Source organism: Lampetra fluviatilis, chromosome 11, assembly GCF_964198595.1.
Source record: "Lampetra fluviatilis chromosome 11, kcLamFluv1.1, whole genome shotgun sequence".
Lineage (NCBI taxonomy): Eukaryota > Metazoa > Chordata > Hyperoartia > Petromyzontiformes > Petromyzontidae > Lampetra > Lampetra fluviatilis.
This window is the reverse complement of record NC_136285.1, coordinates 11,558,621-11,578,639: the sequence shown is the minus strand read 5'-3', so window position 1 is coordinate 11,578,639 and position 20,019 is coordinate 11,558,621. Positions and strand designations below refer to the sequence as shown.

General features: G+C 51.1%; 1 protein-coding gene across 7 annotated transcripts in view; it reads left to right on the top strand.

Moving 5' to 3' along the window:
* The window catches only part of FOXP2 (forkhead box P2), a 264,727-nt gene that overhangs the window by 75,496 nt on the left and 169,212 nt on the right, over nt 1-20,019 (top strand). The window contains exon 1 of one of the 7 annotated variants that reach the window (XM_078860979.1): nt 13,660-13,704. The exons of the other annotated variants lie outside the window; for them this stretch is intronic. The gene's annotated coding sequence lies outside the window, so the exon portion shown is untranslated. Of the gene's footprint in view, nt 1-13,659; nt 13,705-20,019 lie in introns of those variants that run through there. 7 annotated transcript variants of the gene reach the window in all.

The window sequence follows — 20,019 nt, the reverse complement described above, 5'->3', positions numbered from 1 at the left end:
GTTACGGTAACATCGGGGTGGGGGGGGGGGGGTGCGTTCGCACAGCTTTATGAGTTGGGGCCATGGTTGGAGGGGGGGGGGGGTATTTTGTGGGAGGGCGAAGAGGAAGGGGGGGGGGTCACGGATGCACGGCGGAGGGGGAAGGTGGCGAGATGGAACAGCTTTCATTTCGTCGGGAGGAAGCAGCACCCCGAGGAAGGTGGCTGTGGCTGTGGCCGCAACGGGGGGCGGACCGGGTCAGCACGAGGAACTTTTGCGGCTCGTGCCCAAAACCCGGGGGGGGGGGCGGGCGGGCGGGGAGGCATGGAGCTCGGAGGATGTCCGTGAGTCAGGGGCGCACGACAGCAGAACGCGCGCTTGCCTGGTTGGGAGGGAAGTGTGTGCGGAGCTCGTGGTGTAATTCCAACCACCCCTCATCCTCCATCCTCTTCCCTGCGCCCCCCCCCGCCGCCCAGTAGCAGCAGCAAAGACCCCATTCTTGATTCCGCTCGCCCTGAGCGGCATCTTCCGCGCCGAATTTCAGCTCCATTAGTCGGAAAGCGCACGGCGCCTCCTGTAATGTGGCAGCGCGGGATTGATATACTCAACCGTGGCTTAATAATCAGCGGTGCCTCCGTGCGGGACCGGTTTTCATAAGTCACGAACGCTTTTGTTGACATTAACCCATTCATCTGCAATTCCGCCAATGTCAGGAGCCGAAACTGAATTTGACACCAGAAGCCGGCGCTCGTGCGTGCGGGCGGGCGACGGTGCGCGGCGGTTGCCACGGCCCCCAGCCTTGTGAATGCCGCGACGTGGCTTTGGATTCTTGTCCGTGTGCAACACCGATGGCAAGTGCTTTTAGAACCGGTCCTGGGTATCGTGCCCTAGGTACGCTCAGCCCTCAACGAATACCTGCTACAGCGTGCGGGAAACGCACGCCGGCGAGGCAAAGGTGTGGTACTGGTCACGCTACCGCCACCACCACCACCACCACCTCCTGTCCCATGCTGCCCCTCAATAGGTGCTCACTAACAGAACTTACCTCTGTACTCCACGAGGCTGCTAAATAGGGGATCTTTTGTCCCTCCTCTTTCTCGATCAGCGGTTGCTGTGGAATGCGTTTCGAGGGCGGTGTCTTTTTTGGCCGTCGCAGCAGAACTTTTGCGGAGCGGCAGCGGGCGGTAGCATCGCTGTCAGAGGTGGCGGTGACGGCGGCACGCGGGGAACGAGCGCGGTTACCCTTGCCAAGGCCGTTGAGGGGTTTTCTTTCGAGCAGCCCCTGCAACCTGATGGGTGGAGGGAAGAGAGGGACGTTTGCCCGCCGAGGACGCTCTTCTCGCGCCGCTCATCGCGAGGCCATTATCGCTCCTAAGTGGCCACTCGCTGAAATACGTCGGGGGGGACCGGCTTTTTCTTAAAGAGGGAGCCGTTTCAAGTTCCTGGCCGGCGGTGCTGGAAGCCACGGTAAATAAATAACCGCGCACAGCGAATGCATCTCCGCTCCGCGTCAGAGAAGGTGTGGTGCGTCTCCCATTTGCTCGCACGGCGGCTGTCGAACAAAATCTTTTCGGGCGCCTCCGCCCTTGCTGCTCCGGCGAAGTCAAACGATGCGAGTGGCGACGGAGGAAGCGCTCCGCTCTCCGATCGTCCCCGTCGCGTGGCTGCCTCTGTCTGCTTCGCCCGTCAGCTCGCTCGCTCGCCCGCCCGTCTGCTTCTTACCCGAGAGGTGCTCAGGGGCTCACGCCAGCCGCTGCCTGCGAATCGCTCGATTTTCGTAATTCTCGCCAGATTTTCTGTTTTTTTGCGATACCCATTTCTTTTTTTTTGTTTTAGCACGTTCTCGTTTTCTTTCCTTTCGGCATGAGTCGAAAATAAAAAACAATGATGGGCTGTCGCGTAAACAAGGTCACTTCCCCTTCAAGCCAGCAGAAGCGTGAGGTTTCCTGTCGTGAGTTGTTAGGGGGCGGCAGTGGCTGTGGCGGTGCAAGGGCCAGGGGCAGGGAGGGGGGGGGTGCGGCAGGCCACGTTGGGCCATTGGGGGGGGGGGCGCCGGGTCGATGGAAGGAGGGGGGCACGGTGGGGGGTGGGGGGGCTAGGGGCGAGGGCGCAGGGGATAGAGTGGCTCCAGGAGGGAAAAGGAAAACAAACTCGTCACAACGGATTGACAAATTCCATTAGGCCAAACAGAAAAAAAAATTCCATTTCATCACAGCTATGTATTGTTTACTTTAGCAAGCTAGCAGGGGCCGTGGACAGTGCTGAAATATGAAGCGGGCTCGCTCCCCCAGAGACTCTTCTTCTGGGGCTGTCTTAGGTAAAAATCCCGCTCCTTCAGTTTTTCCAGCAAAGTCGTTCTTGTTTTGAAACCCGTGACAGTTTTTTTTTGTGTTCGTCCTCTTTCCTCCCTCCGTTGTTTTTTTAATTCTTTCCTTAAACCATGAAGTGCGCTCTTTGAGAATGCTGCTGTTTGTTATTGCAGAATGAGGACGGCAACAGACGAGGTAGGGCTGCTGGGGTTGGGGGTGGTGGTGAGCACTTAAAGAGAGTTTGTACGGAGACAGTTTGGTTTGTGACTTAACAGACTGTCCTGCTGAACAAAAAAAATATAAGAGTAACATTGTCTTTGGGGGGTGGGCGATTTCCAGACTTGGGATATAAGCATCATATAGTTTAGGTTTATATAATAAGGAATTAAAGCCCAATCTACCGCTGGATAAGAGGACCTTCCTACGTGGTGTTGGTCACGAGGGGGCAGGGGTTTGTGGGTAGTTTGGTGCAGTGGGAGTGGGTCAATGATCGGGTCAAATGCATTCCAGTACCACCGATGTCAGTCGCGTCCGGGAACCGAACTCGGGCGGCTGCGTTCATGGCACAGCGCGCGAAACCGTCGTGCCGCCGGGCCCACCCCCGGTTTTGGTTGAGCAAAAATGTATCAAGAAGATACAAAAAATTAATCTGAATTCCAGTCGCTGAAATGTGGAGGTCACGCCACTGTGTTCTTGGCCACCTTGTGGACACGTCCAGGGGCTCGCGCCGCGAGGAGAGAGGCGCTCGCTGAGCTGTAGCGTCAAGAGCTCCGGCTCGCTGTCACCGTCTGTGGTGTACAATGCACTTTCTCGTAACAGAAAAAGTGTCGGCAAAAAATATAAGTCTGTACAAAGCAGGAAAGGAGGGGGGGGGGGCTGCGCTTACTGTGGTGGTAGGAAGGAGTTGGGGGGGAAATAAATGGGGGGGGGGGGGGGGGGGGGGATAATTCCATGCCCTAGCTGGGATTCCTTCTTTACTCCGGACAAAAAAAAGTGTTAATTCTCTTGGATTTTTGTTAACTGTTCAGATACACTGACACAGCACTCACAAACTGGTCTCTCGCCTTTATATATTACAGCTGTCAAAATTGCCAATTCTTTCACAAAAATGCGTCCATATTTCCGCGTAGAATTTAATATTAATTTCTTAAAAAATGTTTCCTATGGCTCTGACTCGTGTTCGTTTATACCCAGATTAATTTAACGCTTTGGGTAGCAGCGTCTTCTGTTGAAACATCTGTTTCCAATTATGCCCCATCCTCGGGATCCAAAGGAAGGCTTCACGAAATAGCATGCGATTATAAAATAAGAAAAGGATTGTCAGATCGGTATCTGAGCGGTGCGCGCACAGAAGCCCCCAGCCCGCCAGCTCGTTTCCCTATTCTGCGGCTCGGCCTGCTCAAGGCGCGCGCGCGTGCGATCATCGGCGTTATGAGTCTGTTTGTCCGCACGAAGGTCAGACGCCTCGGGGACCGAACAGGACAGTTAGGCCTCTTAATTCAGTGCTCATAGCCACTCACACGTAAGGCGAAGGGGGAAGGAGGTGGTGCGTTGCGGGGGGGGGGAAGAGGAGAGAAATTGTAGGTGGGTGGGGGGGAGAGAGAAAGGAAGAAAGGGGGAAAAAAAGGCAGGCGAGCAAAGCTTTGCTCGGCGGCCGCCAACGCCGGCGGAGGTAAAGAAAGGTGCTCTGCACGCGCGTGCGGCGAGCGCAGAGCGGAGGGAGGCTCGCCGCGGCCGTGGCGAGGGCCGAGCACGAGGTTTGCGGCCGTAGCTGAGAAACGCGAAGGCGCGAGAGAGATCGAGAGAGTGGCAGCAACCCCGCGTGTCACGGTGTTGCCAGGAGCCGCCGGCGCACACACTCCTCTCTCTCTCTGTCTCTGTCCATCTCCTCCGCTCAGCGGAACATGGCGTAGCAGCCGACCGACCGAACGACCGAGGCAAGTTCGCTCAAAGCGGTCCGAGTGCACGAGGAAGGTGGGTCGCGCTACAAATCGTTTGAAGTTCCGTCGCTGGTGCCAAAAAAGAAAGTGGCGAGCCGCCTTTTGCCAGGTTTTTTTTTTCGTGTGTGCACGCGCGTGCGTTTTGTCGAGCGGCTCAAGCACTGATATTTCTCTGCCCCGCAGCATTGGCATAGTTTTGTCTGCTTTTATAAACATAAATGTTTATTTTAAATTTCGTTGAATGCATTTAGAATGATACATTTTTTTTCCTCCCCCCTCTTTTAAATCTGCAGTTTGCTTTGATTTGTCCATTTTATTTTAGCCAGACATTCTTTCAGCATTATTCACTTGAATGTACTTTATTTGTTTTCTTGGCTGACTGACCCGTCTGCTTGCATGCCCCCAAAACTTACCGCAGCTTTTTTTTGTCTCGGTTTTAACCCACCCCCCTCCCTCCTCCTCTCTCTCCCTTCAAATTCCCTGACACGTTTGCTGAACGTCGTCATTCCCGTCTGCCTTGGCCCCAAATTGCCTTGATCTGAAGCGGCGCTACAGCCGCCGCCGCCACACGAGACCTCGACAAAAGCTTCATGAACTATATTGTCATTTTTCTTAACGCTATTACCGCTTTCGGTTTGGTGCGCGCAGTCAATGCTGTGTTTACATGCATTTGTGTTTTTTTTTTCCAGCAAAAAAATGTTGATTTGAAAAGGTCAGAAAAATGCGCCTCTTCTCATCCCCCCCCCCCCCCAGATCATCTACCCTGCTGTCTGCTTGTTTAACTACGAGTCAGTATATCGTTCCCTCGATCTGGCGTTCTTTTCCCCCGCGCTCCTCTATTAACCTTCCTGATCTTCGGGTGTTTGTCATGTTAAGTGCTCTAAATTTTGCAAGTTGCTCTTTTTTTTCTCAGTCATCATTTGTGTCCTCAGACTGCCACACTTATCTCAATAAAAGCGATTACCCTTGGTGGCACAGAGACAACGCGCACACACCCGCGGGCGGCTCTCTGCGTACGCACGTACGCACGCACACGCGCAGACACGCACGGGCACCCTGCTTATCTCATCTCCCATCACATCAGTAAAAAAAAAGGTACTCTCAATCTGCCCGCTGCGTGTTTCTAATACCGCCGGTAATTCCCATTACCGATGTGACACGTTCACGTCGTTCACGGGGAGCTCGCGGCCCTCCCCCGCAGCCCCCCCCCGCTCTTCTCGCCGTGCCGCTCGTTCTCCATCAACTGCTTCATCCCCCCCGCCCCCGTCCGCTCTTTAACCCGCGGTATCGTCCCGGCTGCACGTGTCGCTTCTTTTCCGTGCATTTTGTTGTTGTTGCCCCTTCCCCCTTTGCCCCAATCGCGGCTGCCACATGCGACGAGGGCCCCCCTTGGCGGAGACCGCCGAGCGCGCACGCGGTCGGAGCGCTTTCCGCGGTTCCCGCCGCCGGCTTCTGATTGCGCGGCGGCGTCGGTTTGATTTGCCGCGCGTCTCTTAGACCGCAGTCCCCTCGTCCCCCCCCTCCCCTACCTCTCCCCCCCCCATGGGATCCCGTGGACAGATTTAATGAATGCTATTTTAATGTACGTCGGTTCGCGTGTTGTGTGCGTGCGCGTGTTTTCTCTGTCGACGCGCGTGCCGTCGAACGATCCGGCTTTAAGCCGCTCGCTTAAAAGCACTTGTACTGCAAAATTATGGGGAGCAACAATTTCATTAGTGATCGACCACTACCGTGTCAAAACGATTAGGACAGATCCCTACAAAATAAGGGTCCCGGCGGACGGGAACTCGCGCGGGCGTGCGATATTTCATCGAACATCGTCACCTTGCGGAAACTATTTGTGGAGCGCCGTTGATGAAAGCCACCGTTTGTGTGTTTACCAATGTATTTGCCTGTTTTTTTTAAGTGAAACAGATACAAAAATAATATGTTTTTTAAAAATAGTAATGATGGTAAAAGGCCAAATTTTTTATTCGTAGATCATTTCGAATAGGAGACCAGAGTTCATCGCACGCTCGTAGGCTTATAAATTAGACAGTAAATTATTTCGGTATTCTGACATTTCAGAAATTAAATACGTACATCCATACAAATTTATTTTAGCAATAAAATGCGGACACCCCAATGATATCCTGGCAAAATGCAAATTGTACGTATACATTTAAGTTTACGTACATTTGTTTGCAGTTTGCTTTGCTAAATCGCAATGATTTCAGCGTCAAAACCGGTTGAACATCAGGAAATTATGCTGCAGTTTCAGAGGCTAAAATGAACGCATCATCCATCGCTCTCAAAGTTTGCCCGGTTCACAAGTTCCGTTTGAACGCCAAGACACCACCCCCCTCCCCCCCCCCCCCAAAAAGGACCCTTTTTTACCTTTCGAAAATATCCCCCGATTAACTTGGACGATAAAAATCACGTGAAGGTCATTTTGCGATGGTGCGCCCGCGTGGTGGTGGTGGTGGTGGTGATGAAAAAAACTCCCGTGATAACCACACGCCACACACGCGGTGAAAAATTAGGCCGATCTCATGGCAGGGCTCGCCGGAATAATTACGTTGTTTCCCCGTCAAATTGATGTGTCCATTAAACGATGACTGATGCAGCCAAAGGGAGACTGTTGGCCGGCTACATAAATCGCCGCGCCTTTATAAGAGGAGCGGGGGGGGGAATAAAATAATGTAAAAGGGGAGAGAAAAAATCACCGCGAGGAGAAATCATAAATAGCAGCCGGGAGTCTGCTGACCCGAGCAAGCATAGCCACGGCAAATTGCTTGACGTCAGGGTCTGGGCTGCCGGGGGGGGGGGTGGCTCCACGGCATTGGGGGGGGGGGGGGGCAGGGAGAGAATGATAAAATAATTGTCAGTAGGGAGACGAACTTGGCATTCAAGGTGAGCGAGTGTTTAGAGGGACGTGGCGTAGTAGTGGCTCGGAGGGGTGGGCGGGCGTGCGGGCAGGCAGGCGGGCGGGCGGGCTCGGGCGGGCGGAAGGGGAAGGCGGGCAGGTGTTGATCGTCGTTGAGTCTCCTTTGCGAGCGCTCTTCAGCGCCGTCCCGGGCGAGGGGGCTTCGGCGTGCGTCCAGCGGGCTCCGTCGCGACAAGCGTTCTCGGCCTCCAGGGCGTGGTGGGGGAACAAAATAACAAAGTACTCGTCTCTCTTCCCAGCATGCCTCTGTGCTAAATCGGGTAAAACATTTTCTGTTATAATTACTTTCATCCTTATCCATGCGAATGTGAAAGCCATCCCTTTCTCTGCGCGTGTCGGCTGTAGGAGACAAGTGCTGTTCGCGAGAACCTACACCGTGCTCGCTGACAGCACTTGCTCCTGCATTGTGTTAGGGCTATACGGGGTATCTCTGGCTTTGTAGATGCATGTTTAGAAGATTTTGATCGTTCCACGTGTGCGTGCGAATTACGTGCGCGCGCGTGTGTGTGCTGCAGAGCTGAGCGGATACTTCTCCGATTTAAAAACATCAGTTCGCTGTGGGGTTATTGGCAAGAGGAATGCGAAAGTGCTTAACCTTGTTAAACCCCTTATTAACAAGAGCGCCGGGCTCGAGCAAACGGTTAATGTGCTTTTGACAATACACGTCCGCGCGGCAACCAAAGCCTGCGACACTTTCACGTCTCTTTTAGGAGCACAACCCGAGGGGCGGCTTTCCCCCAGCCGAGGCAAATGCAAGAAGTGTTTTGTAAAGTGAGGCGGCTGTTTGTGGACTTCGTTGTTTCGAGGCCACCGTTGAAGGCAAATGTGTTTCTTCTAGATTTGAAGCTTTCGTGACTGCAAGGATTCATACTCTTAGTTCTTTCGGTAAAGTCACGTAGGTAAAAAATGAAATTAATAAAAATAAAATTAATAAAAATAAAACAATAAATCACGTGATTTTATAGTTTTATTTTTATTAATTTTAATTTAAATTTTTACCTACGTGACTTTACCGAAAGAACTAAGAGTACAACGGTGTTTCGGAGCAGCGCCGCTGCTTTGCTCGCCGTATCGCAAATCTTCTGAGGTTCATTTTTAGGCGGCCAAGAAAATCTTGACGTCGGCTTCCCGTGCAGCGAGATTGTCTTGTTTTTAAATAAGCGATTAAACTTGCGAAGCTTATCACGGCACGGGAACTTTCATTCGGAGAAAATAGAATGCCACACGAAGTATTGTCCTCCTAAATTTCGTGGCAAACGAAATAATGATAGCTATACGTTTATTGCGAAATCAATGAAGTGAAAGTTCGACGCGAGTGTCGCGTGTAGTCCGTTCATTAAAACATTAAAATGTGAAGTTTAAACGATTCACATATGGTGACAGTTCGCGCACAAAACTTGATGGTTTAGAATGTTATTTTTAAAAATACAGGGTGGAGAAGAAGAGCAACTACCGTATTGTGGAATTTTAAATGGGTGCATCCCGACCGGCACATGGATTTTTCTTATTTTTTTTCACTGCTGATTTCCCCCCCCTCCCCTAACCCCCCCTCCCCTAACCCCCCCCCCTACAACCCCCCCGCCAGCACGCTTCTCCGTCTCTCTCTCTCTCCCTTTTCCTAAATGACTGAAAGATAATTAATAGGCTGCTCCGTCAGTTTCAAGGGAACAGAGGCATGATTGGGTGAGTGGTGGGAAGGCTGGCGAATGGAGAGTGGCGTGGTGGGGAGGGGGTGTGGAGTTGGGTGAGGTTGAGGGAGAGGTGTGGTGGTGGTGGTGGGGGTCGATAATAATACAATCGAGAGGAGACCAGAAGCAACCTCCCTCCTTTCGGCTGTGCATGAATATTACCGGCCATTTCATCATCAGTTTCCCTCGCCACGACAGCAGGCCGTTATTTCATAATTAATACGCCTGCAGAGTAATGAGCTCCCGTCATTAGTGGAGTGGCAGGATTTGCTTGGACGTGGGGGCATTTTTTTTACCCCTCCTTCTCCTTCATCTCTTCTTCCCTCTCTCCCTCTCCGTCCCTTTCACTCCGCTGTGCTTCAAGTCATTTACACAGTGCCCCACGCTCTCTCCTCTCTCTCTCTCCCGTAATGGAACTACAGCGCGATAAAAATTAAAGATCTTGGCCGTAATGCATTGTTTTAATTCTGAGTCTCTTTGGAAGCGCATCCGCGGCTTTGTATTTTCTCTTCGGGTGGTGCCTTTTTTTGTTTGGTGGTTGTCGGTGGGGGGCCCGGGGGGGGGGGGGGCGGTGACGATGGCCCACCGCCCCCCTCTTTTTTTGTTTTAACAAAATCACGCATTTCCTTTATTACTATTATTATTAATTTCCATTTTTTTTGGCCCCGGCGTCTTTAATTACAAAGCCGGCAACAATTAGCTTTGTTAATTAACAAAATTATTTGTTTCATACAAGAGGTGCCGCCACTTAGATATGCTAATTGCGGCGTAATTCGAATGAGAGCCCAGCTGACGATGCCATTACGCTGCGCCGTGAGTGATGGCCCAGCATCGGCGCCGCGTTCCCATTTGCATACCGCGCGAGCTCGGGCGGCGGTAAATTAAACCCCATAATCATCTCTGCCTCTTCTCCTCTCGCCGCTCGTTTAAACGGAAATTATTTCATGTTTGCTGGAGTAGCCTTAATTGGTAGCAAAGGCGCCGCGCGGCGCCTTGTGTTGTATGTGTGTGTGTGAAGGAAGCTGACGAATGCTCACGGAAACAAACAGAATTTTTGAATCCAGATTTTTTTGTTTGCCCACCCTCTCCCTCGGCCCCCCCCTACCACCATCACCACCACCACCACCATCACCCCGAACCGACGGTTCTGTATGGTTAATGTATTTATTTATTTCCCCATGATTGTAAATGAACTGCCTTTGCCATTAAATTCATTAATTCTGCATAAGTAAGTGGTGCGGCGCTTGATTTTGATGGCCAGGTTGAGGAGGAGGAGGCGGGGGGGGGCAGACAAAGGGGAGCGAGAATGGCGCGCGGGGCGTGCGATGCTCCGACTGCTGGCACGAGGAATATCATTCTGAGGCATTGCTCCAAATTAACGCCGTGTCGGGAGGTGTTAGATTGGCATTGCAAGGAAGGGGCCCAGTGTAGCCATTACGGCGACAATTTGAGCTATCATTGTGCAACACAAAAAAAGAATGCCGCGTACAAAATTGAGACACGTAAAGAACCGGCGTTTGTTTTCTGAATGTTATTGTGCTATTATTTTACGGTTTGTGATTCATATCTTTGCAGCTGCAGCATTTGGGTGCGTGGTTTATATGTTTGTACGGGCAAATGTACGAGCGCGCGCATTATTTGGTTCGCTTACACGTTCAAGTAGTCCTCACATTTCATCGCCAACGCCGCACGTGATTTATTTGGCAACAAACAGGCAGCGAATTGACCTTGGGAGCTTTACACTTGAATAAAAAAAAGAAATGCAATTCATATATATGACAAAAAAACATTTAAACAAAAATGCATTCTGAAAATGCCGAAATGCGCGTGGGAATTTTTGGGAGAAAAAAATACCGTCAATTTGGTACAAACGCAAATTTTAGTTACCTGATAAAAACTAGGTGTGTTTGAGTGTGTGTGTGTGGTAGGTGTGAGTGTAACGTTGCTCTCTCTTTTTAATCGTAAATTATATTTTCTTTTGACAATTGTGCGGACAAAGTAATTGTTGGTAAAAAGAAAATGCAGCTACAAAGATACATTTTTGGGTTTTTTATAGCACGTTGTAAAAGGCAATCGGAGGCGAGCTTTGGCCAATCACTCTTTAAAGAGTCCATTTTACTTCTAGTTAATAATCAAAGCAGCATTACCAATTACATCACAGTTCATTAATTAAGCGCTTAAATGTAAAACTGTCCGGCCAATTTTTTTTCCAGTCGACAATTTAATGCAGGTTGTTAAAACGAGCTCTCCCCTTCCCCCCCCCGCCCCCTTTTCAACAGAAATCTCATTTTCGGCACTTGCGTGCGAGCGATATCAGCCATTTGAAGTGCGCGCTTCCGCTAATGAAGGACACTCGCCAGGGCCTAAACGGCGTGCTTTAATAAGGCTGATCTTTACCTTTTTTGCCTGCTGGAAATTGCACAATATCAAAGTGGACTTCCCACGCACACAGCGGTTCCCCGACAAGTTCCCCCCCCTCCCCCATGCACCCCCCCCCCCCAACAATAGCTGGCCTTGGCACGACGCTCGCTCTGGGTCCCGCCGTGCCGCTTGTCGCCGTCTCTACCCCGCGCGCTCGCGCAAAATAGCAGTTAATTCTGCTCAGGGCTGAATGCTAATTAGATAGCAAATTAATTAGACTTTCAGACAGCTTAAAGGCTTTTTGCATCATTGGGCAAATTACGGGTTGTTGACTAATCAGCGTTGTAGTGTGTTTGTCGCCAAATGTTTTCAGATTTTCTTTTATTTTTTTTACCCCCCTCTCAAACAACCCGTGCTTATGTGTGGGAGTTCAATGGAATCACAATAATAATAATAAAAGAGCTTATTATAAACAGGTTTTTTTTGTTAGAATTGAAACAGCTGTGCAGCGTTTTCAAAGAGACTCGTTTAATAATGAAAATAATGGTTTATGTTGTTGGAATAAAATTACGACGAGTTTAACATTTGTCACGAGCCGCGATTATCATTGAGCCTGATTTATAAAGATGTACACGCAGTAAATAAAACTTGTAAAGGCTTATACAAAATTTATGCAACGCTTATTATTTCTTAAGTTGTTTTAAATGAGACACAATTAAATAAATTCACGTCTTAATTTTTTGCTCATTTTTAGCATCAGTGTTATTGCCCACGTGAGGCGCTCTGTGCGATAAATAACGTCGCTTAATTGAAACGCTTTTTTTTTCTCTCCCTTTCTCTCTTTCCGGAATTGCACGGCGGCTGTGGTGTCTGCGTCGCGGTTGTCTCCACTGGACGGAGGGAAAGATAATTCGCGAGACATTCGCCACCTAAGCGGCTCCCACCCGATCCCGGCAAAGCCGTGCCGGCCGTGCCAAGACGATCCGAACGCCCGAAACCACCCTCGATTGATAGTCTCCCCCCCCCCCGCCCGCCCGCCGCCCACATTACGCGAGTTAAAATAACTTAATTTGCACGCGGGTCAATTTGATCACGAAGTAAGCCTGAAATATAGACGCGGGAAATAACCGCCCGGACTTCGCCGGCCGTAAAGAAAATAAAAGCCGAGGTAATATTACGGCGGCGCCTCCTCTATGTACTGCCAAGCCTCTCAAAAAGGTAGTATAGTAAGTAATTTTTTTTCAGGGAAATGCACTATTTTTCTTCTTGACCGATTTGCCTCCGTAGTGGCCTAATTGGGTCCATTCATCTTGTCGGAGAAGCTCCGTGCGTCTCGCGCGGGCCTCCGACGGGAGGCGGGTTGGGGACTAATATTCGGCCTTATTTACCAATTCATTAAGCGCCACTGATGCGCGACTAGTGAGGGGGAACGGTGACATAAATCAACGGCCGGGGAAAGGAAAAAAAACCGAACGTCTCGTAATAACCGGCAGGGAGGGAGAGCAGAGGATGAGCACTGGTGGATGGCTCAGTGTTGCAGAGAGATGCACTTGAAGAGATGATGGCAGCAAGGGGGGGGCGGGGTGCAGGCGGGGGCAGCAGCGGAAAGAGCAACAGGCCCGGGATGCGATGGGGAAGTGATTCCCCCTCCGCGCGTCGTGTTTAGCGAATGCCTTGTTGTCATTTGTTCTCGACGGCAAAACACTGTGGCATGTGTCAAGTCAAAAGAACGAAGAGTGGAAGGGGAGGGGGAAATGTAAAAAAAACCCGCTGTACGCGCGCCCGCACCGCATTCCCTAGGGCTGATGTTGCAGCTGCCCTTTTCGTCCACAAAACATCAACCAAGATTAGATATTTTTTATTTTTTTTTAGAATCTCTTTCTTTGTCTTTCGCCTCTGAAAAACCTTCCATTAAAATACCTCACTTGAAGGCATTCTGTTGTTTTGATTTAAGTGCTCTCTATGATGCCATGCGTAAATAAGCCGCGCACGAAATCCGAGTTTTATTTTTTGCGCGCGCGTTTTGCGGGCGGGTGCGTTGGCGCTTGTGCGATGCCGTAACGAAGGAACACTTTATTTAAGAGCGGAGCCCCCCTCCCCCGCCCCGGGCTACCCCCCCCCCTCCGGCCCCCACCCCTCCACATGGTCCTCGTAAGGCGAGGAAGCCGCGCTGCCGACGCGTCTCGATCAGGTTTTCGGCGGCGAGCGCTCACCGCGCTTTGGCGATTTAACTTTGCGGCGTAGACTCGACCCGGTGGAATTAAATGAACGGATTATTCATGCTCGTGCTTGTTATCCGTTCGAAAATTACATACTTTGCTAAGAAACGGCACGTGCGCGCACACGCCGAGTGTATATGGGGAGCGCCGGTCACATTTTTTGACGGCGGGAAGTGTCACATCGGCCGAATGCTCATTTTTTATTTTTTATGCTGACCTTTACGTGCGAAATGTGGGATATTTCAGTGTGCTCGTGGCAGACGCGACTTGAAAAGTGAAACCGTAAGTCTGTGTTTATATTTGATTATGCACCCCTTGCTAATTTAGAGATGGGTATATATTGAAGTTGCCCATGAAATGCTCGCGGTTGTGTCCGGAGGCCAGCGAATCACGATCGGCGATATGGTGATACAGCTGAGTTGTGTGCATGTTGAACTTCTTTCGCACCATACGTAGTCAGCCGTGCTTATCCGAGGTGCCGGTTGAGTATCAGCAGGGGGAATTTTACCACTTACTTCAGACTTAAGCTGCAGAGAGAGCACACGTCTGACATCGGGGTGGAGTGCTTCAAGAGAGGGCAACTACGCGCGTACACGAGTCGACTTCATTTTTTTGGAATGGCAATAATAAGGGTTCATTGCGTCTGGGACAGTCGCCCAGATGATATTTCCACATCCGGTGCAGACCACGTGCAGTATACCTCTCGCTAAGGCTGTTGACGACCGCTGGTCACGCGTTCCACCCTCTCCGGGCTGCCAGCGACCCGGAAAAAATCTCGGTGAGAAATTAAGCCCGGATAATGCAGCTTGCTTCTTGTTCTGATCATCTGAAGCCCAAGATGAGGCCTGCACGAGGCATTAATGTAGCCTTGCTTAGGCATAGGGAGGGAGGTGGCTGCCTGTGTTAACCCGACGAATAAAAACGGGCCACGTGGGGGCCTTGGCCAGCCACATGTGGTGACAGACTTCAGACCAAAAGCTGCTAATTTATGACCGGAGGTAAAGCGTCTTGGTCTTTATCACCTTCTCCCACTCCTCCTCGGCCCTATTCTGGAGTAGCAGTTTTATTTATATATTTATTATATCTCTCTCTCTCCCCCCCCGCCCACCACCACACCATCTCCACCTATGTGTACAGAAAAAAAAAACCTGTGTTTAATGCCACGACTGCAGTTGTGTTGTTACTTTAATTGGAAGTCCTACGCTAACGATAGCACGTGATGCGTCTCTTATCGGAGACAGGCCCGCTCTGCCTTCGCTTGCCGCTAATTACGTCTCTTCCCCCCACCACTGGTGGTAGTCCCGCCACCGCCGCCACCGCCACCACCACCGCCACCGCCACCACCGCCACCGCCACCACCAGTGCCTTAATGCTCACCCGGGATGACGGGCCCGGCCGCATGTTTAAACAAAAATAACAGATAGCTCGGGAAGCCTTTTCAACGCTCGTCCCGACACTAATACGCACGTACGTCCAGGGCGATAAATTATGCATTGTGCCGGCCGGGGCCTCTCTGCCGGGCAGGGAGGCATGGGCGCACATCGCCGCGTTATTGTCGCGCAAGAGACAAATGGAATTGAGGGGAGGGCCGAGTTACAATGAGCGATCGGAATCTCTTAATGGCGTGCTGAAGTTGTGGATTGGAAATGACCGAAGTCCTAATGGAATTTGGATGCGATTTTGACGCTGAGTCTGTGTTTGTGACTCAGTGATCTTGGCATTTGGAATTAAATTAGACAACGGAAAAGGACAGGTGAAAAATGGACCGGGAGGCAGGGGAATTATGTATTGCTCTTGCGCAGGGTGGTCAAACATTCGCGAGATTTTGGATATTGAATTAGGCACGTGCACGAACGGCTTATGTGCAAATTTCCATGACATGTCTTAGATTGGTGGCCATTAGCAACCAACTGCAGTTAGTGTGGGGTCTCCTCCTGTAGGTCGACTCAGCCTAAACTGAGCGCCTGCTGCACCGTGCTGACCGTGTGCACGATATTGGCTCCTTCCACACCCCTGCTGACCTGAATAGCCGCTTGCTAACAGCACTCGCCCACGCACTCTATGCACAAGTGTATTTATACACATTTAACTCGCTATAATGAACTATTTTTATTTTACCAGCTAAGGCCCACTGAGCTATGTAGCTCTTTTTAAGAAGCGACGTGGCCACAAATGAAAGCTCATCATAGTGGCTCGGCACGTGGAAATGTATTGCAGCTAAATATTGTAGACGCACGTCGATTCTAAATGTGGAGGGAAAAAAACGGAGGACCCGGAGAAAAATCCGACCACGGGGAGAGAGCATGCTTCTTCCACCTATACAGGCGTAAGGGTCGGGATCGAACCCATAATCTCCTCCTGTATACCAGGCGAGGTAGTTAACATGTCAGTATTCACTTACACAGGTGCGTGTGGAGGTTTTGTGATTTGGGAGGGAGGGAAAGCACGAGGTCACGGCAACGATACGTCACCTTAACACAATTTGACTCATTAATCGATTGCGCGGTTACGGGCGTTTAATTATTTCTTTATGTTGCCGTTCACTTTTTCCCCCCCCGTTTAACAATTCCGCGAGCCGACGGTCGTCTCCCATCCCTGTAGCGGATCGTCGCGCCTTTGTCTGCACTCGGCGTGCGTTCGCGTTATTTAGCGGGCAGAGCGGCGGGGATGAGCGCGTGTGTCTGCAGTTAGATTTCGACGGAGGGCACGCTCCCCGCAGCGTTGATAGGAATCGTTGAGCTCGGTTTCCTCCTTTGTGGTCATCGTCACCGTATTCGCGTCTCCACACGTGTCATCGTTTTCCAATCCAGCACCTGCATCATCATCATTGTCGTCGCCATCAATATAATTGTCATCATCTTCATCACCGTCTGTTTAATACGCACGTACATATGCATTCCATCATCATCATATAATTATTCTAATAATTGCAATAAATAATCATCAATGTTAATGTAAACCATCATCTGAATTGTGTACTCCTACGCGTGCATCGTCATCATCATCATCATGAATTTATTTCTACATTGCCTTTTCATTGGGGTTGGTATTGATGCGTCGATTTGTCGATTAAAATAAATTCTTACTTTCGCCAAACACAGCATCAAATCATCTGCGTGTAATTGATTTTGCACGGAGTATGCAACTCATATGCCAGTGGCATTGCTCGTGTTGCATTTAGGCTAATGTAGCGGCAAATGAAACTGTGACGCAGGGCGACATTGTCATACCTGTCAACCCATACGCTTTATCCTGTATTCTTGTACAGGGAAATTGAGTTTTCAGGTCCATACGGCGTACAGCCGTTTCAATACGGGCAAACATGTTTTGTCTATTTGTTTGTGTTTCTCCCTTGTGATGGGACTTTCTGGATGACCGTTGAGATTCGAAAGGGCACGGGGTGACCAATAAGGTCTGAATTGGTCTGTAATTAGGTAGGCAGCACTGATAAGGGTCTGACAGGTGTGCGTTGTTTCAGAAACACCTCGAACGAGTTGGTAAAACCGAGACCAGAGGGAACTGACGCTCGAGTTGAATCGCGGCGCCTTTTATTGCGACGATCCATCGAGTCGTCGGGTGGCGGCGAATTGCGACGCGTCTGATGTGTATCAAGTGGTGGAGGAGTGATGAGATGGGCCGGTGCCCGCGCGGAACGTTGCGTCGCGGGGGTTGTGAGTGACGTCGACAGTTTTGTGGGGGGGTGGACGGCGGGGGAGGAGGGAGGCCTTCATCCAGCAGCGGATTGTGTGAAGGGCAACAGCCTTGGGTGCTGCACTCAGCGAGTTCCTCTCTGTTTTAGTTGTCGCGACGTGAATGTGGGGTTTATGTTCGGGTCATCCGTTAAGCCCCAAGTGTTTTTCTGTTTCCCTTCTCGTTCCCTCTGGTTTACTAACACTGAGATAGATAAACAGATCAGAGCACAGAGCAAGGCTCGGACTTAGGGTATTTGTTAAGCCTTAAATAACTATAGATTTTATTAACTGATTTGCTGGTTATATGCTGGGCACATGGAACACATGACCCTCCAAATTTGAAGTGCTTCGATGTGTGGATTTGTCGATTTCAATATCGATTCTAAAGCTCGTGGCCCATGCGACGAGTCGCGCGTGTAAGAATCAACAATCTTCTCTTCCGTACACGTCGTTGTGTGAAATGGGTTCACGTCACCCCTGCAGCTCACAAGAGGCGCTACCATTCACCACAAATCTTAACAAAATAATCGATCCTCGATTCGAGTCGATCATGGCCAATTCACCAATTACCATTTGGATGAATCATTGGCCGTCTTTTCAAAGCACTTGGTATTGTGCAACGTGTTATTTATATACGTATATATATACACACACACACGAAACAACACATTCCTCGTTCATGATCGCAGTAGACATTGGAGGTCGAACAGGAGTTTGGCGATTGTGAGAATGGGACTGTGAAGGCGTCCCACCGACATTGTGCCATCGTCTAGTGGGAAGTGTTGCATGAAATGGGTCCCGTGTTACGTAGAAGATGCTTCCTCTTCCCTATCGGGGGGGACGGTCATAATGTTCCAGGGAAGTGGGCTTGAGCGTGAAGCTGAGCCGAAGGTCCACATTTCTATACTTACCCAGAGCAACTTGCCGCCCGAGTGCAGCGGTCTGCTCACTGGACTTGCAATCCAGAGGTGGCCCGTTCGATTCGATCTCCTGGGGCTGAAGTTGAGACGACGGGGCAGGCTCTGTTTAAACCCTCCTCTGGCCTCCCGGCAGTGCGAATGGGGTGGTATCCTGCAGCCGGTCGATCGGCAGGTCCGCGTGCGAGTGTGATGAAGTGCGCGTACTCCCTCCTCTTCAGAGACATGTGGCGAGCGTGGAAGAGTAGGCGAGGCGAGCGCTCCAAAAGCTCCCTCGGGCCAAAGTTATTTCGCCGGCAGTGGGGTGAGCTGGCAATTGCTGAGCTGCGCCTTTGCCTCCGCTTCGTTTCTCAAGACTTTCACACCGCCGACCCAACCGAATGGAGTAAAAGCACAAAAGACTCGCCTTTTCCCGGCGTCGCATCCACACCCGTTCAAACGCTTCTGCCGGTGCGGCAAGTGGAAGAGCAATTTAAACACATCCCGCGCGTGTGTGTGTGCCGCATGCGGGTGGGGGGGAAAGATAGTTTGTTTCGTGAAATAATTTTTCAACTCTAGTCCCCCCCCCCACTGAATCCCCCACGTCGACCTTGGGACTCACCCGCTGATACTACTGCATCCCACAGTGTAATTTAGCTCCTAATACCAACGCCCCAGCCAGGTGTTCATACCACCCAGGGGGCTGGTCTCTGCTCAGAATCCACCTATCCATCGCCACATTTGGCCAAATTTCAGGGTGGCAGAAACAACAGGGCTCGGGGTAATGGTACGCTATTGAAGGCGCCTCCTGCGCCTTAATTTTCGAGGCGAGGAAGCTGTAAGTTTGATGAAAGTTAAGTGTCTACTCTTAGGCCGCTACCGAGAGTGCTAGTTCATAGGTGCTTGGCATGAGTATTGTATAATTCCATAATCAAGTGTTAGCAAAGACACTCCAGCCAGCTGCCGTGCGCACAATCATGCTATTACGTGCCATTATGCGGCTACCGTCGGCTGCGTGGAATATGCCCCCGTGCGTGCAGAGCACCCGCGGTAATTGCGTGTTGTTATTTGAACGCCCGCTCATTCCCTTTGCTCACTGCGGTCCGACGGTGCAGTTTAAAGTCCCGCCGCGTCCTAAACGTCTGAAGATTCCCTTCCGTTTTGATGCGACGCCGCAAAGCCGAATCGTACCGAGTCACAAACACCGTAGACGTTTAAAAAAACACAACAAAGACAAAGATCCCCCATATAGCCTGACCAGGCTGTTGGGGCAAGCGCTGTTAGCGAGCACCTATGAAGGCCGGAACGGCACACGCCCGGCCGCCTTTGTCTCCCGAGTGGTACTCATTTGAGGCTGTGTCGACCTAGGGGAGGCCCAGCACCGGGTCAGATAATCGTCACTGGTGTAGGCTGTGAGCGGGAATCAAACCTGTGGCCGCCGGATTCATAGCGTAGCGCAGCGCCGCAAACCGCTCCACTACCACGCGTCGCGCACGCAGATTGAATGCACGTGTAACGCGATAGGCGCTGACGCTTAAGCGACGCGTCTCTGAAGGAACCGGAGCGCGAGGGTATCGGTCCCCTCTCGCCGTCGTTGGTTAGCGTGACGCGGCGGTGGCGGTGGCGTCAGCGGCGAATCCTTCGCTGTGGGGCCTCTGGGTTTGGCCCCCTGCGGCTTTAAGCGCTGCGATCACGACAACGGGAGGACGTCATCTGCCACCACTGTTCACGGGCCGCGGCCGCGCTCCCGCCTGGCTGATGAGGTCAGAGCGAAGAGGTCAGAAAGTTTGTCGCGCGTTCGAGCCTGCGCGCCATCGGTTTTCATGGTTACGGTGGTGGCTGCAGCTTTTTGATGTTGTTGTTGTTGGTTGTGTCAAATTGAAAGCCTGGGAAATGGGGAAGGGGGGCACGTGGGGTTGCGCTGTCTTCTGACTGTAACGCCTAAGTGACTTCTTTTCAATGTAAACACAGTCGGGTACAGTTATACAAATCTTGGCTGATCAAACACA